A 15,943-nucleotide genomic window follows, 5' to 3' on the forward strand; every position below is an offset into this window, starting at 1 on the left:
GAAAAACATTTTATTAAATGTCACTGGCTCTGATGAGCAGATTGGGTGTAATATTGAGCTATCTCGATTCATTAGTAACATTGTTTCTTTTTCCATCTTGTATTGGCTACTTGAAGGTCAATGGAGTATTAATAGTCTTCTCCTAAGGCCTGTGATGAAGTCTGATTCTGATACTCAGCACTTCGATTTGTTCCTGTGTGACAACTTCATTGTCGTGATTATGAACTGTGCCTGAGGCACTTCATCCAGACCATGAAAAATAGTAGAACAGTAGGCACTAATAAGACTTACTTACACACTGAAGATGTTGTAAATTTCCTGGATTTCTTTTAATGTATTTTACCATGTCTGGATGATAATGAAGTCCATAATGATAACAAGTTTCTTTCCATTAATGTTTCTTCTTATTGTCTTTTTCACAATGAAGCAATTGCTTAATTTTATAAGTTTCATGTGGGAGTCAAGAACTGCAATCATACAAGCACTGTTGCTCAAAATTAGCTCTGTATTTCACCTTCCCTCTATGTGTGTGCTCTTTCTTTTGCAACATTTTATTTCTGCTTATTGAACTACAATGAACTTGCTACACAGCTCACATCTGTAAAAAGTGAGCAAGCTAGAGTTATATCCAAACTTTGAGTTGTTTCTATGAGTCTCTGGACATTCTTTTTGCACATTCTTTCTTTTGTAATTCAAACCCACATGTATTTAAAACTAACAACAACATAGTTCATAACAGCATCCTTTTAATGCTAAATTTCAGTATTATTTACAACAATATTTTACCTCAAGTGATCAAGATTTTGTTTTGTTGTTGTTTGGGGGCTTGTTTTACCAATTTACAATATATAATGCATAGATTCTGCCATTTCTTTCAAACGAAGGTTGGAATCTATCCACAACAATCATATGAGATCCTTGTATTTTGTTCTGTAAAGGATACCTTATTTTGTAACTTGGTTGACATAGGAAAACAGTTAGGGTCTTGTTCTAGACAGCAGATGATACTTTGAAGAGACAAATCCAGATTATTTTGCTATATAAAGTTTACTTTAATTTCAGTATAATACCTAATGCAATTTGGGGAAAAGAGTTTTTAATTACTGTACAAATGTAAAAATTAGCTCATAATATAAATATGGTCCAATGGTGCTATCTTAAACACAGCACTAGGGATTCTTTTCTCCCATTACTGATGTTTCCTATTTAATATCAGAAAGGCATTTCTACTGCATGTTATTTATAGTTTTGAAATGTGAACACTATATTTATTTCTGGTGTCATAACTCTCTGTACTGCCAAGAAGCCAATATGTTAAATGTACCCAAGTGCAGGATAATAGCTAAGTGCAGATCATGAGCAAACTAAGTGCATATAAATGGTTCAAGCTCAACCTATTCAGTTTCATATAAGGGTAACTCAATGACTTAAACTTGTAAAAGTTGAGGACATTACGACACCTGTACAGTGCATGAAATAAACAGCAAATATTTTATTTTTTTTTTCTCTTGTCAAGATGAATGAACAATTGAAATATTGCCAGTGCAGTATTCGTTAGATTTTAGATAAACATAGTAGATAAAGTCCCAGGCACATAATGAAGGGAAAAACTAAGAAGAAAGTCAGGTCGTAGGAGTAACTCCTCCTCCCTCTTCTTCATTCCCACGGCTCAGATAAGCTTGAACTCCTAGTATTTATCAGGCTAGCTTGACAAAATACCCAGAAAAGGCAATAGCATGGCTAAGCCTCATGTGCTGGAAATGGCTGTAGAGAGGTACAGTAGAGTCTTCAGGCTCATATTTTCTTTTCTGATTTTCTTTGCCACTGAGAGTTTAAGAACTAAAAAAAAAAAAAAAAAGAAAGAAATAACTAACAGAAAACTGTTCGGCAAGTAGACTTTTAAGCCTGCCATACACTTTCCCATACTTTGGCAGCTTTTAAAGAGAAAGTAACTTCATCTGGTTAAAAAAATAAAATAATAATTAAAAAAAATTCTGCAGCAGATAAAATGCAGCACTAATATCTGGATTGGTTTTTTTTTTTTTTTTTTGATTCATGCTCTATCACATTTGCTTTGCAAAGGCCAGACACGTAGTCATACATCTCAGAAAAGCACAGGTGTCATCCACAGAAACTGATACTATAACCCTTGGCTATATTAAAAAGACCATCATGTCTTGTCAAATAGAACAAAACATCAATCTGAGTTCATAAAGAAATAAGATTATTCACTGCAGTTATCATGTCACTGCTGGCTTGCTTTCTTTAGTAATAAAAGAGGAAAAAAGAAAATGTTTTGCTGCCAGATTATCATTAATTCTCTACACAACTAAACATTTAAAAACATGCTAAAAATATGTCTATCCTAGAAGAGAGGAATGAAAATCAAAGTAGTCTCTTGCCACTATTTTTGATTCTGATGTGTCTGTAACAACATGACTCATGAGAGGACAAGAATTTAGTTATGAAGATGGCAAAGCAAATGTCCAAATATGAGGGATAATATATTTATCTAAACCTAGACTGAAGCTTAATATACACTTATAAACGTTTAACTCCTTTGTCATTTTCTCTATTGTTCTAATTCAGCCTTTAAAAACTTAAGTTTTTGTTTTGGTGTATGTTCATGTATTGTTGTTTTTCTGCCAGTGTAAATATACAAAAGCATACATATGTGTCTCATGTACACATATATAGAATCATAGAATAGTTAGGGTTGGAAAGGACCTTAAGATCATCAAGTTCCAACACCCCTGCCATGGGCAGGGACACCTTGCTCTAAACCATATTACCCAAGGCCTCATCCAACCTGGCCTTGAACACTGCCAGGGATGGAGCATTCACAACCTCCCTGGGCAACCTATGCTTATATATATTGCATATATAGTGTGTGTGATATGTAGTGTATATGTGTTGCGGGTTAGTGGGTAGCTAAACACCACCCAGCTGCTCACTTACTCTTCCCTAGAGGGATAGGGCAGAGAACTGGAAGTTAGAACTTAATGATCTTAAGGTCCTTTCCAACCCTAACTAGTCTATGATTCTATGATTCTATGATCCTAAACTCCTGGATTGAGATAAATATAGCTTAATAGGTAAAGCAAAAGCCGTGCACATAAGCAAAACAAAATCAGGAATTCATTCACTACTTCCCATTGACAGGCAGGTGTTTGTCCATCTCCAGAAAAGCAGGGTTCCATCATGTGTAATGGTTGTTTGCAAGACACTAACTCTGAATGTGCTTCCTTCCTCCTTCTTCCCTCAGCTTTATATACTGAGCATGATGCCATATGGTGTGGGACATCCCTTGGGTCAGCTGGGGTCAGCTGTCCTGGCTGTCCCCTCCCAACTCCTTGTGCACCCCAATCCTGCTCGCTGGTATGGTAGTGTGAGGAGCAGAAAAGGCCTTGACTCTGTGTTAGCACTGCTAACATTCCTGCATTAACAACACTTTTACAGCACAAATCCAAAACATAGCCCCATAGTACCTACTGTGAAGAAAATTAACTTTATCCCAGACCAAATCAATACAACATATACACAGATATATATCTACATAAAAACACACTCAAAGTGGCCAAAGTGAAAACATATTAATATATCCATTTGAAAAAGTATTCATCTAGAATATGGGCAACCACATCTTCCCCCCTGCTGGTATGTCTGATCACTGATACACTGTGCTGCTATTATAGTTAGTGGAAAACTAATCAATAGTTTCAGAGTTTCAGCAGTGAGTTGTCTCAGCCCCACAAAGGTATTTACTTTAGCTCAGATAAATGACACCTTTTGTCCCATTTAGTCTATCGATTATATATCTACCATGTACATTGGTCACTTAGACAACACTTATATTGTAGGCAACTAAAATTAGACGTAATGAAACCTCTTAATGTGCTGAGGTATATCTTTCAATCTCTGAGGAGGACAGAGAATGTAAGGATTCTATATACACATACGCATTGATGTAATAGTGTTAATCCCCACTGATGAACAGAAAATGAATTTGATGTTCTCTCTGATTTTTTCTTTTATTTATTTAAATTTCATGACACTCTTAAATAACAAAAATAAATATAATCCAAGAAACCACTCTAAAGCCAGTGAACTCTGTAACTGAGGATAAAATATTTAGGACAGTTTGCTTGCTGTTTTTTAAATAATTCATACATTGATCTTGCTCTCCACAAATGGCAATAAGTCACAAGTTGAAATTTATTTTACCATGTGAGAAAAAGCTAGGGTCATAGAGAATAAATTGTCTTATATGAAAGAAACAACTTTTGCAATTAGTAATTTAATGACAATTAGAGACATGCTAAATATTCAAAGCACTAAAAAAATGTTGATTCATTCAAACAGTATTTGCAAAAACAGTGAATTTAATAAACTTACCTATACAAAGATTTATTATTGAAAATGGAACTTGATCTAATCTAAAAAACAGAAACATGACATAGAGCAGTCCTTGGGAAATTGATCCAGAGCAAAGAAATGAAATAGCTGTTTTTTATTTTTTATTTTATTTTTCATTTTTCTTCAGCCCTGTATATGAAAACAGAAAAGAAAAAGAATTGATCTTCACTGTTAGTCACAAAAGCCAGAGTTACTGTGATGACCAAGAGTCTTTAAAGTGCAGTTTCTATAATTTAATGTTGGATGGATTCTACCATGCACTTTCCTTTCCATGACTTACAAGGAATGGGACTCTGAGATCCCCCAAGATCCTTGTTACAGAGCTTTACTGTAGCCTCAAAAATTATTTCCCTCTAGTATATACTTAGGACTAACTGATATTTTCTTGGCTGAAATTCCTGCTGTTAGTTATATCCAGTAGAGTTCAGTGTTTTACACATGTCCATCAATAAATTTTGCACCATGCTTTCAAGGTAAAAGGGAGCCTTTAATCTTCCCAAGCCACCAGGTATCTTGTTTGATCAGCTGGAGGGGAAAAGGAGGAGGTGGTTTGCAACTTTAGCCTTTCAGGATCAGGCCTTACTCAGCTTGTCTTCAGGACAGCATCCCTTGTGAATACTAAGCAAGATGTAGTCAGTTTTCATTTTTTTTAATTACAAATGGCTTTCTAAAAAATACATATGTAACAGATGATAATGCACATTTTTCACAATATTTATATGGCCAGTTGGTAGTATAAAGAGAAAGGATGAGGTCTAAAATATGTGAAGGCTTGTGCATTTGAGTTCACTGATGTAAGTATTGTTCTGTCAGAAAACTAATTAATATTTCTAATGAAAGTCAATATAGACTGTCAACTACTTAGCATCATGTGAACCTTTTTGTAGCCTTGATGTCTTATTGGTATTACATGTGCCAAGGTCAAATAGACAGCTCTTAACTTTCGACCGTATGAATACTTTGGAAGGTGAAGACATTCATGGACTAGTGAGTTGAATGATTACAGTAGATAACATTTCAGAGACTTTATTTTAAAGTAATTTGTATAGAGGAGTAATTTTTGCCTTATTTTTTGCTTTTTAAAATTGGAGACCTCATAGCAGCCTTCCAGTATCTGAAGGGAGCCTGTAAGGATGCTGGGGAGGGACTCTTTGCTAGGGACTGTAGTGATAGGATAAGGGGTAATGGGATAAAACTTAAACAGGGGAGGTTTAGATTGGATATAAGGAAAAAGTTCTTTACTGTAAGAGTGGTGAGGCACTGGAATGAGTTGTCTAGGGAAGCTGTGAATGCTCCATCCCTGGCAGTGTTCAAGGCCAGGTTGGACAAAGCCTTTAGTCGCGTGGTTTAGTGGGAGTTGTCCCTGCCCATGGTAGGGGGGCTGCAGCTAGATGATCTTAAGGTCCTCTCCAACCCTAATTATTCTATGATTCTATATTCTTTTTTATAATGGCTGTGGCCTTGAAAACTGGTCAATAGGTAAGTTACTTATAGGTATCAGTGTGTGCTTGAATCTACTGTTAGTGAACATGGTGGTTTAAGTCATCAATTTCTTTACTCTGTACAAAGTAGCCCAAGGCCAGGCTGGAAGGGGCTTTGAGCAACCTGGTCTAGCGGAACGTATCCCTGTCCGTGGCAGGGAGGTTAGAACTAGGAGATCTTTAAGTCCTTTTCCAACCCAAACCATTCTATTATTCTACTTTTCTATGCTTTATACACTGATTGCTACATTTATTAGTTCTAGAATATATCCTGAAGATAGATATTTGTCCCCCAAATTTCTATAGAAATATCTTTTTGCTTCCATAGGGTTTCCATTGCCACATCATTTTCTTAATCCTCTATGCCAACTTTTCTGCTATAAGATATATAGACTGTTCCCATTGTAGTCTACATTGCAATGATAATAGCTAATAACAAACTCCACTGAAGGTTACTTATAACTTTTAGTATATTGACCTGAAATTTTAATGACAGATGCTTGCTATAGGCTAAGAATCACTCATATCACTGAAATGATTTAAAACCTTACAAATATTTCTGTTTGAAAGCAGGAGAGAATTGATTTTACTTTTATATATTATATACATACATATGTACATATATACATATATGCATTTATACATATCTTACACTGAGAAAGTCTTGTTGTTTCATTCTTCAGAATAAACAAAATTTGAAACATATTCAAAGATGTTCTTAGTTGAAAATTGGGAGAAGTTGTCAACTAAATTCTCAATGTCTCCACTTTGAGGTTGGATTTTTATTAATTTTTGAGACTTTTACATGTTTCACCAATGACATTGCCAAAACTACATATGAGAAAGTTAATGTTGGGTACCAGCGCCCCCAGACGGTTGTGCTGCCATTCAGAGGGACCTTGACCACCTAAAGAAACAGACTGGCTCAACAAGCAGAAATGTCAAATTCTGCCCCTGTGGAGGAATAGCACCAACAATACGTGCTGGAGGCCAACCCTGTTGAAAGCAGCTTTGCAGAAGTGGACCTGGAGATCCTGGTGGACACAAAGTTGAACATGAGACAGCAGTATTCCCTTGTGGCAAAAAAAGGTTGGCAACATGCTGGGCAGCATTAGAAGGAGCATTGTCAATAGGTCAAGGGAAGTGATGCTTTCACTCTGCTCGGGACTAGTGGGATACATACAGGGTATTGTGTTTAGTTCTGGGCTTCCCAGTACAAGACACTGACTTACTGGAGAAAGCCCAGGAAAAGGCCTCAAAAATGATCAAGAGACTGAAGTATCATCTGTAAGAGGAGATGCTGAGAGTGTTCAGCCTGGAGAAAAGAAATCTCAGGTATCATCTCACCAGTGTACAAACACCTGGTGTAAGGGAATGAATTAAATAGAGATAGACTCTTTTCAGTGGTGCCCACTAAGAGGACAAGATACAATGAACACAAATAAAACATGGAAAAATTCAATTTGAACACAGGAAACAGTTTTTTAAGCGTGAGGATGGGAACAAGTTGCCCAGATAGGTTTTGAAGTCTCCATCTGTGTAGGTGTTTAACATCTCACTGGACACGTCGTAGAGTGAACTGCAGTAGCAGACCCTCCTTTGAGAAGGGGAGTTGGATTAGTTGACAATTGAACTGTTTGGACTATGTTCCCTTCCAAGCTCAGCCATTCCTTGTTTCCGTGCTTACAATATTCACACTGTTGAGTGATACAATAACTAAGGCATCAAAATATGCTTTAAATATAGAATATCTAAGAATAAGTGAAAAAAACTAATGTTTTGGGAATTTAACAAAAAAATGCAACCATGAAATAAAAATCCACATCTGTTTACTTACAAAATGGTTAACTTGCGTCCTTTTCTATCTTTTGCATGCTTGGCTTTTCAAACTAAATGTCTTTTTAACATTGTGAAGCCATGATACCTTTGTTTTGACTGATGATGTCTTTTTTCAAGGCAATGAATAAGAAGTTTTGTAGAGTATTATTCCTCACCAAGAAAATTAAACTTTTGCAAATAAATATTAATGAATTCTTGTTCTAAGTGTTGTTTGTTTCATTTCATTTTCATAATGAAGAATAATATTATAGGGTAGGGAGATTTTTAAGGTAACCTTACAATGTCATTTATAAAACTATCACACCAAAATAATTGTCTCTGTCAAATATAATGTTAATTTCTTAAAGGAAATAAAGTGATAAATTTTTTGAATCAGCTTGTGTGCTTTAAGTATGCTATCCATGGAAAAATAGTTAAATGTGAAATAAAATATATTTTTTCTCATAAGATTGGAAAATTACATAAAATTATTAAGGCAGGATTTTTTCTGGTCTTTACATCTCTCTTTGCAATACCTTTTCTCCCCTCTATTCTCCCACATAACTCTAAGCCTTTACCTTTTTAAAGTGCTCTTTCAAAACAGGTCCATACCATAAGCAACACAGGGAAGTCATTCTGTCAGCCCTACTAATTTTTATTTCTGAATTTTACAAGAAAAATAAAAACATTGATACAAAAGGTTTTCATGGAGATGGTTGTTACAAATATCTTCTGGGATATTCAAACACTTCAGGTTTTCTTTCAAGATATTTTCATGCAGTTTGCCTTCCTTAGCTAAAAGACATTTATTTAGTCGGTGATCTTCTACTGGATACCCAAAGTATCAACCCATATGCTGACACATCATATTACAATCAAACTAATATACGTCTGTCTCACCAAGGTCTGTTTAGATACTCACTTTGTACACATACAGATATGCAAACGCAAACTCCAGCATCACCACCCATCAGTCTTGCTGAAACAGCCTATGAAATATCTATGAAATAGAGCTGTGTTTCACATTTTACACAACAGCTCAGTATTGGCACTTGGCACAGCCAAGTGACACAGCCCTTAGTGCTGAGTTTGCCCTTTGCTTATAGCTGATAAAAAACAAACACAAAATCAAAAGAAAGTCAGATTGTGGATTTTAATGTGACATAAAGAAGTTCATTTGTGGCTTACCTTCACAAAAGTTAGCAAGAACCACTGTGTCCAAGCAGCCCAGTGATGACATAGAGCTAACACTTTGCTATGTCCTCAACTATCATACTTTACTAGATCATAATCAGATGAATTAAGAGTTCCAGTGAAATCAAAGGGAATCTTTCATGGCCACTGCTTTCAGTGGCTTGAAGACCAAAGCCCGTGTTCATACAGTAAATTGCTCAATGTTTTCTGTGAAGTTACTAATACAAACTCATGCCAGTGAAATTTTTACCTGCCTGATCCATGCAACCAAGAATTTAAAAGAATAAGTGGAAAGAATTTAATATTTAGACATAACATTGGTTTAACTTTTTTTTCATTTATTTATTTTTTGTCTGTCAAGGGCAAGGAAAAAAGTCTTTCTATTGTTCTACTGAAAGTTAAGTATTGCAAAGTGCTCTGCCACAACTCATAAGGCTCAGTCTCTGAAGCAATAATGGAGTCTAGCTTTAAATAATGGTATGTATTGTAAGTGCTTACTAATCAATTTACTTTTTTTCTTATTTCCCCATTGGCATTTAGTTCCTGGTACTTCTTATAGTATTTAAAGTGAATTTTACATCAGCAAAAATAATTCTAAGTACTGGAGGTGGCTGACAGTAGGGACCATATTGTTCAAGATAGAGGGTTTAGTGTTTCTGCAAGGCAGAATGGACTAAGACACAAATCTGTGCAGGACAAATTTCATGTAACTAAAAGGATGATACTTTGAATGCCAAGTATTATGAGCTATGCTGCTGCCCTGTGAAAACCCCTCTATGAACAACCTTTCTTACTTCTTCAGAAGTATTTATTCATAAATCATATATTGTCAGATTTGCATAGTATTTCATTTTGTAAAAATCTTTGACAGATTTTGCAGTTGTAATAAATAACAAGAGATGTGGTTAAAATATCCACCTACAATTTGCAGTGTTAATTGGGCAGTATACTTAGAATCACAGAATCATAGAATAGTTAGGGTTGCAAAGGACCTTAAGATCATCAAGTTCCAAACCCCTGCCATGGGCAGGGACACCTCACTCTAAACCATATCACCCAAGGCCTCGTCCAACCTGGCCTTGAACACTGCCAGGGATGGAGCCTTCACAACCTCCCTGGCAACCTATTCCAGTGCCTCAGCACCCTAACAGGAAAGAATTTCCTCCTTATATCCAATCTGAACTTCCCCTGTTTAAGTTTTAAACCATTACCCCTTGTCCTACCACTACAGTCCCTAATGAATAGTCCATCCCCAGCATCCCTATATGCCCCCATTCAGATACTGGAAGGCTGCTATGAGGTCTCCATGCAGCCTTCTCTTCTCCATGCTGAACAGCCCCAACTTTCTCAGCCTGTCTTCATATGGGAGGTGCTCCAGTCCTCTGATCATTCTCGTGGCCCTCCTCTGGACTTGCTCCAACAGATCCATGTCCTTTTTATATTGAGGACACCAGAACTGCATGCAATATTGCAAGTGAGGTCTCATGAGAGCAGAGGGGTGGAATCACCACCTTCAACCTGCTGGTCACACTCCTTTTGATGCAGTCCAGGATACGGTTGGCTTTCCGGGCTGCAAGCACACACTGCCGACTCATGTTCATTTTCTCATCACCCAGCACCCCCAAGTCCTTTTCCACAGGGCTGATCTGAATTTCTTCTCTGCCCAGTCTGTAGCTGTGCCTGGGATTGCTCCGACCCAGGTGTAGGACCTTGCACTTGTCATGGTTGAACTTCATGAGGTTGGCATCAGCCCACCTCACAAGCGTGTCAAGGTCCCTCTGGATGGCATTCCTTCCCTCCAGCGTATCAACCGAGCCACACAGCTTGGTGTCATCGGCAAACTTGCTGAGGTCACACTCAATCGCACTGTCCATGTCAACGACAAAGATATTAAACAAGACCAGTCCCAACACCTATCCCTGGGGGACACCACTCGTTACTGGTCTCCAGCTGGACATTGAGCCATTGACCACAACTCTTTGTGTGCTGCCATCCAGCCAGTCCTTTATCCACTAAGTGATCCATACTTCTTTCATACTAGTACAACTATGATTACTACAAAGATAAATCAATTATTTATATAGCTTTTTTTCTGGGTTTAAAATATGTTTCCCCCCATTTCTTCTTGTCTTACTGGGTAATTCTAATACAGTCTAGCTAGAGTGAGGCATGACTTTTTAACACTTTGTGGACTGGCAACAAAGGAATTCTTATCTAAGGTGGTGAAGTCTACAAAATTATATTTGTGAAAGATATCCTTTTAAAGCGTTTTAAAAACTCCTGTAAGGAAAGATTTTATACATGTATTTTTGTAACATGAAATTACTTTATATATTAGTTATTAAGATTAATATATGTAACATTCCATTATTAAAATTATTGTAATAGTGATACTGCTTTTTCATTATTATATTAAGTGATTATAACAAAGAGAATACGTTATTTATGAAGAGAAATTCAGCGTAGAGTCAGCATGATTCTGATAGTTGAGTAACCCTTGGGCTACTTATTTGTCATAAGTATTCTTTGCAATATGAGCAGATTACAAGTCTTAGCCATAATATTAAAATACATATTTATTTTTTCTGTACATGCTGTAGCAGTTTTGTTTCCAATTTATCAATTCACACATTCACCCAAGCTATCTCTTTTTTTTGTTGTTATTTTTTTATTAGACTGTGGTACTATATTTCTGTGAACCAAAGTGTTAAATATTGCATGAATATATTTTTATAAATGTACAGGTGTGTATATATTGTGTACACACCTACAAGTATATGTGTGTGTGTGTATACATAAAAATGAAACATTTTTTCACAATTGTACTTGTGAAAACATATACAAGCTTATGCAAGACAAAAAATTTGAAAATTCTTTTGTTTATATGCTTTGAGACTCAATTATTGTAACAATTGCAAAATAAATGCTGAAGAAAGGTAATTGACTGCTGAGATAGCTTGTTCCCTTTTCATTATTCTTAATAAACACAAATGGCACCTAAATTGTATTTGGCTGATTATGTTCCCCAAGAGAAGTCCTATAAAACACAGTTTATATAACACAAAATGTATCTGCATACTTCATTAAATGACCATAGTACAGTTAGCAAAATATAAAAACAAAAGCAATATTTGATTGCACTCCTTGAAAGCAAGTGTGTACAATTTTAGAAAATATCCATAAAGGATGAGGGTTGCACTAGCATATTTCCTTTCATTATTTTACTAAATCTTTGTGAGAAAAAAATGCTACAGTGAATTGATAAAGATTTCTCCCAGTCTTCTATCTTACTCTTCTATCTTACCGCGATTCCCCACATTAGCCAACACTTCCGGATTCCCGAAGTTCCAGCAGCCCTTGCGAAAGAGCGGCTGACGTGGCGGGGGGCGTTCCCACGGCGAACGGCGACCACTCCCCTGCCCCTTGACTTGAAAAAGCCTTTGAGAGGGCAGCGACACGTCGCTGCCCACCAGGTGCAGGGAGGAACAGGTAGGTCGTTGTGCTGACCAGTATGGTCGCCTCCAGAAAGAGAGCTAGCAGTAAGAGGGCTGTAGCAACTCAGACAGAGACCCCGGCCCTAACCGTGGCTGTTCAGGTCTCTGGATGCAGGGAGTGCCAGAGCCTGCTGCTGCCGGGGGAGGGAGGACAGCATTCCACCTGTGTGAGGTGTGAGCAGGTGGAAGATTTGCTTAGCTTGGTGGCTGAACTTAAGGAGGAGGTTGAGATGCTGAGGAGCATCAGGGAGTGTGAAAGGGAGATCGACTGCTGGAGTAACTCCCTGGCTGGCCAGTTGGTACGGCTCCAGGGAGGTACCCCCCAAAAGAGGATGGACCCCCTGCCCTCTCAGACAGAAGGGGATGGCCTGAGACAGCCCCTGTCATGTAGCTGTCGCCCGGAGGTAGGGGACCAAAAAGATGAGGAGGGTTGGGAACGAGTTCCGGTTCGGCGTCGTGGGCAGCCCTCCTCCCTTCCTGCCCTGCTTCCCCAGGTGTCCCTCTGTAATAGGTTTGAGGCCCTGGATCTGGAAGGAGAGGTAGGTGAGGATGTGGTTCAAGGCCCACCTACAAGGCCACATAGGAAAAAGCGGTTGACTTCGCACCTCAAGACTGCCTCTGGTAAGAAAGAAAGAAGGGTCATTGTAGTAGGTGATTCCATTCTGAAAGGAACAGAGGGCCCGATATGCAGAGTTGACCCTCATCATAGGGAAGTGTGTAGTCTGCCTGGAGCCCGGATCAGGGATATCACCAGGGTGCTCCCCAACCTGGTGCGCCCGACAGACTACTACCCGCTGCTGGTCTTCCAGACGGGTGAGGGGGAAGCTGCTTCCCGCAGTCTGAGGGAGATAAAGAAAGACTACAGGGCCTTGGGGCGGATGGTGAAAGACTCTGGGGCTCAGGTGATCTTCTCTTCGCTCCTTCCATCTTCTGTTGATGATGTGGGACTGAATGGGAAAATGCAGTCCATAAACGATTGGCTTCGAGGCTGGTGCTCCAGGCAGGGCTTTGGATTCTTTGATAACGGCTGGTTTTATAGGGCACCGGCCTGGACATTGGCATGTGGGAAAGGTTTATCGCACAGAGGTAAAAGGATGCTGGGGCACGAATTAGCAGGGCTCATTTGGAGAGCTTTAAACTAGATTTGAAGGGGGATGGGGTTGTAGCTGGGCTTGCCTCAGTGGGACAGCGCTCCGGAATTGATGAAGACTGGGAGGCCTCCTGTAATCCTAGGGTGAAATCGGTGTGCTCGGCTCGCTCCCTGAAATGTCTGTACGCCAATGCGCGCAGCATGGGAAATAAGCAGGAGGAGCTAGAAACCTGTGTTAAGTCGGGAGATTATGATCTGGTGGCAATTACAGAGACGTGGTGGGACAGCTCACATGACTGGAATATAGTCATGGAGGGCTATGTCCTTTTCAGGAAAGACAGGCCAGCCAGGCGGGGTGGTGGGGTTGCTCTTTATGTGCGAGAGCAGCTACAATGCGTTGAGTTCTGTCCGGGGACAGATGATGAGCGAGTTGAGAGTCTGTGGGTGAGAATTAAGGGGCAGGCTGGCAGGGGCGATACTGTTGTGGGGGTCTGTTACAGGCCACCGGATCAGGGTGAGGAAGTTGACGAGGCCTTCTACAGGCAGCTGAGAGCGGCCTCACAGTCACAGGCCGTGGTCGTCGTGGGGGATTTTAACTTCCCTGATGTTTGCTGGAAGGACTACTCGGCAACCCAGCCGCAGTCCAGGAGGTTCCTCCAGTGTATGGATGATAACTTCCTCATGCAAATGGTGGATGAGCCAACCAGGAGAGGTGCGCTGCTGGATCTCATCCTCACTAACAAGGAGGGTCTGGTTGAAGGAGTGAAGGTTGAGGGCTGCCTTGGTTGCAGCGACCACGAGATGGTAGAATTCAGGATCTTGTGTGGTAGGGTCAGTAGAATAGCAAGTAGAATCACAACCCTGGACTTTAGCAGGGCAAACTTTGGCCTCTTCAAGCGATTGCTAGGGGAAATCCAGTGGGCTAGGCTGCTTGAAGGGAAAGGGGCCCAAGATAGTTGGTTGATGTTCAAGGACTGCTTTTTCCGAGCTCAAGATCGGAGCATCCCGACACGTAGGAAGTCAAGGAAGAGGGTCAGGAGACCTGCGTGGCTAAATAGGGAATTGCTCGGTATGCTCAAGTGGAAGAGGAGAGTTTACAGGTCATGGAAAGAAGGGCTGGCCACTTGGGAAGAATATAAGGCTGCTGCTAGAGGATGTAGGAAAGCTGCTAGGATGGCTAAGGCCTCCTTGGAATTAAAGCTGGCGAGAGGGGTCAAGGACAGCAGAAAGAGCTTTTTCAAATACATGGCAGGTAAAACTAACACCAGAGGCAATGTAGGCCCGCTGATGAACGGGACGGGTGCCCTGGTGACAGAAGATACAGAGATGGCAGAGTTACTGAATGACTTCTTTGTCTCTGTCTACTCTGCCGGAGGCAGTCCTGAAGAGCCCTGTACCGCTGAGACCCCGGATGAAGATAGGTCAACGGAGCGGTCTGCCTTAGTCGATGAGGAATGGGTTAAAGACCAGTTGAGCAATCTGGATATCCATAAATCCATGGGTCCAGATGGGATGCACCCGCGGGTGCTGAGGGAACTGGCTGAGGTCATTGCTAGACCGCTCTCCATCATCTTTACCAAGTCTTGGGAAACGGGAGAGGTGCCTGAGGACTGGAGGAAAGCAAATGTCACTCCTGTCTTCAAAAAGGGCAAGAAGGAGGACCCGGGTAACTATAGACCGGTTAGCCTCACCTCCATTCCTGGGAAAGTGATGGAACACCTTATCCTTGGTGCCATCTTAAGGCATATCAAGGATAAGAGGGTTATGAGGGGCAGTCAACATGGCTTCACCAAGGGGAAGTCGTGCTTGACCAATCTCGTAGCCTTTTATGAGGAAATAACACGGTGGATGGATGATGGTAGAGCGGTGGATGTGGTCTACCTCGACTTCAGCAAAGCGTTTGACACGGTCTCCCACAGCATCCTTGCGGCTAAATTGAGGAAGTGTGGTCTGGATGATCGGGTAGTGAGGTGGACTGTGAACTGGCTGAAGGAGAGAAGCCAGAGAGTTGTAGTCTATGGGGCGGAGTCTAGTTGGAGGCCTGTATCTAGTGGAGTGCCTCAAGGGTCGGTACTGGGACCAGTATTATTTAATATATTCATCAACGATTTAGATGAGGGAATTGAGTGTACTATCAGCAAGTTTGCTGATGACACTAAGCTGGGAGGGGTGGCCGACACGCCAGAAGGCTGTGCTGCCATCCAGAGAGACCTGGACAGGCTGGAGAGCTGGGCGGGGAATAACTTGATGAAATATAACAAGGGAAAGTGTAGAGTCCTGCATCTGGGCAGGAACAACCCCAGGTTCCAGTATAGGCTGGGGAACGACCTGTTAGAGAGCAGTGTAGGGGAGAGGGACCTGGGGGTCCTGGTGGACGACAGGGTGACCATGAGCCGACACTGTGCCCTTGTGGCCAAGAAGGCCAATGGCATCCTGGGGTGTATTAGAAG

This window comes from Neopsephotus bourkii, unplaced genomic scaffold (assembly GCF_033783945.1).
Source record: "Neopsephotus bourkii isolate Nb327-2 ecotype Australia unplaced genomic scaffold, CSIRO-AGI_Nbou_v1 NB_1820, whole genome shotgun sequence".
Classification (NCBI taxonomy): domain Eukaryota; kingdom Metazoa; phylum Chordata; class Aves; order Psittaciformes; family Psittacidae; genus Neopsephotus; species Neopsephotus bourkii.